Below are 2,819 nucleotides of genomic sequence, written 5' to 3'. Positions count from 1 at the left end.
ACTGAAGTAGTTCTTGTTTTACTTCCTGAAGCAGCAGATTTTTTAGCCATTAGTGCTGCATTTCCAGTTTTTGTTTTAAACTTGTCATAACCTAAGCCACTCTTCTCTTTTCCTAGTCTTCCCATACATAAGAGTTTTTCTTAATTTCTCACCACTCTGGGAAAACTTATAGTTTAGCTTAGCAAATTTTCTGGATTCTTCTAAATCAAACAGGAGTGTGTGATTTTCATTTTGAAGAAGCATGTTTTTATCTTTTAATAGCTCAACCTGTTTGTTTAGTTTTTCAGACTCGGATTTAAGGAAGATGTTGATTCTTTCTAGTCTATCATTATTTAAATGATATTGATGTAAATCATTAATTAGGTGTGTATTGATTTCCAATGTTTTATCAAGATCTTTTTGCAGCAATTCCTTTTTGTTTTCAATTATTCCAAGTCTTTTAAGGATGTTGATGCTATGAATGTATAGTTGATTGTAAGCATCCTGTAGTTTATCCTATTCTTCTTCTTCCTTCTCAGTTTCCTCATTATCTGATGGAAATGATTCAGTGGTTCGAGGATCTTCGGTTTTCTCAATTTCTATGGGAATAATGGAGGCTATGGAGACCATAAGAATTTTCAGGGATTTTTGGTCTCCATCACTCTCTGAGTCGCTACATTCAGAATTTGACTCTTCAGTATCATCCCATGTGGCTGTCATTGCCTTTCCTTTAGTTTTCCTATTAGGGCATTCAGTAGACAGGTGTCAAAACTTTTGACAGGTATAACATTGTGGCTTCTTTGACTTTTTACCAGATTTACCTGTAAAACATTTTTTATCCACCTGTCTTCCTTTAAATGGACGGCCACGATTTTTCTAAAAGAATTTTTTGAACCATTGAGCCAACAAAGCCACTTTTTCATCTTCGTTTTCTCTTTCACTTTCAATGTCCTCATTTGTTGTATTCTTTGAAATTTTGAGGACAGTAGTTTTGGATTTAGGGGTTTGTTTGAAGTGTAGTTCAAATGTTTGTAGGGAACCTACTAGTTCTTTTACTTTCATTTAATTTATGTTTCTACACTCCTCAATGGTTGTTACTTTAGGATTGAACCGTTCCAGTAATGATCTTATTTTTGTACAGATTTTTAGAACCGGAACTTTCTCACCTAATCCACCCATGGAGTTGCAAATGATATTCAGTTTTGTGAAGAACTCCATGAAGGTCTTATGCTCTTCTATTCTGAGACTTTCAAACTGTGATGTTAGGAGTTGTAGTTTGGATCTTTTCACAGTACTTGTTCCTTCATGGGTTGTTTCCAACAAATCTCATGCTTCTTTAGCTGTCCCACACATAATGATTTGATTGAAAATGTCTTGGGACACAGCACAGTAGATAACATTCATAGCTTTAGCTTCAGATGTTTGTTTTTCTTTATCAAATACTGACTACATTTCTTTGGATTTTGGTTTGGTGATGGTTGTGCCATTTTCAAGTACTACTTGTTCGGTTGGTGGCACATATCCCCTTTCAACTATATCCCAAACATCATGATCCAAAGATCTCAGAAAGTAATGCATTCTAGCCTTCTAGTATGCATAATTTGATCCATCAAATACTGGAGGTCTAGTGACCGATGAGCCCTCTCCTTTGGCCATATTACCAACTTCAGTCAAGATCACTCTCTAGGCGGTGAAGCCCTTAAGAGAGACCCGCTCTGATACCAATTGAAATTGCAGTAATGATTGCTTTAGTTGAAGTGGAAATATGCCAATATGTCCTAGAGGGGGGTGAATAGGACTTTTTAATGTTTTATGATTATTTAAAATCCTATCAATCTAATCCTAAATAAATGTGCATGCATCAGGATTTCTTTAGAGTAACTCTAATGGCTTCCAAGCCAAATAGAGGATCCAATCATAAAACTAATTGAAAGATAAATGAGATGCAAATCATAGTTTATGATGGATGTAACTGTGCGTGAGGTGTGATCTCAGATAATCAAATATGAAAGCATGTAAGGAAATCACATAAGGAATGGAAGACAAATATCAATCTCAAACACAGTCATTTTTATAGTGGTTCAACTATTTGTCTACTCCACTTCCGACAAACGCACTCAACCCTTGAGTGTACCGGATCGTACTAAGGAGGTTTCACAACAGGTTCACCTCAAACCGGAGGTTTTAAATCAGGTTCACCTCTAACCAGTACAACCTACACTTAGGCTGACACAGTGTATCTACACGACACAGTTTGTGCTCTCATGAGTAAGGGTCAACACATAGCACCCAACTTTTAGGCCCACTGGCCAAGGATCCACACAAGGAACCTAATGGAGGTTTCACAACAAGTTCACCTCTAATCGGAGGTTTTAAACAGGTTCACCTCTAACCAGTTTATGCTCTCCACATAGCAAGGGTCAACACAAAGTACCTAACTTTTAGGCCCACTGGCCAAGGATCCACACAAGGAACCTAACTGAGGTTTCACAACAGGTTCACCTCTAACCGGAGGTTTTAAACATGTTCACCTCTAACTAGTTTATGCTCTCCATAGAGCAAGGGTTAACACAAAAAACCCCCACGTACACTCTCACCGGAGGCCTCCTATGAGGACTTGCAAGGGGTGAGAAACACCTTAGATCCAAACCTAAGAAGGAATGATCATAAGGGTCCTCTGGACTCTAATAACTTACAGATAAGTAGATGAGCCTCGTTTAGTGTGTTGTTGAAGATTTCCTCCTTTGTTGACGAAGAATCTTCTGCTTCCTTGATTCGCAACTCAGAAGATGTACCAATACATGGCGACGGGATGGGTCAAGATTATGATGGAATCTTAC

This window comes from Magnolia sinica, chromosome 9 (assembly GCF_029962835.1).
Source record: "Magnolia sinica isolate HGM2019 chromosome 9, MsV1, whole genome shotgun sequence".
NCBI lineage: Eukaryota > Viridiplantae > Streptophyta > Magnoliopsida > Magnoliales > Magnoliaceae > Magnolia > Magnolia sinica.
The sequence above is the reverse complement of the archived record's forward strand: the minus strand, read 5'-3'. Positions refer to the sequence as shown.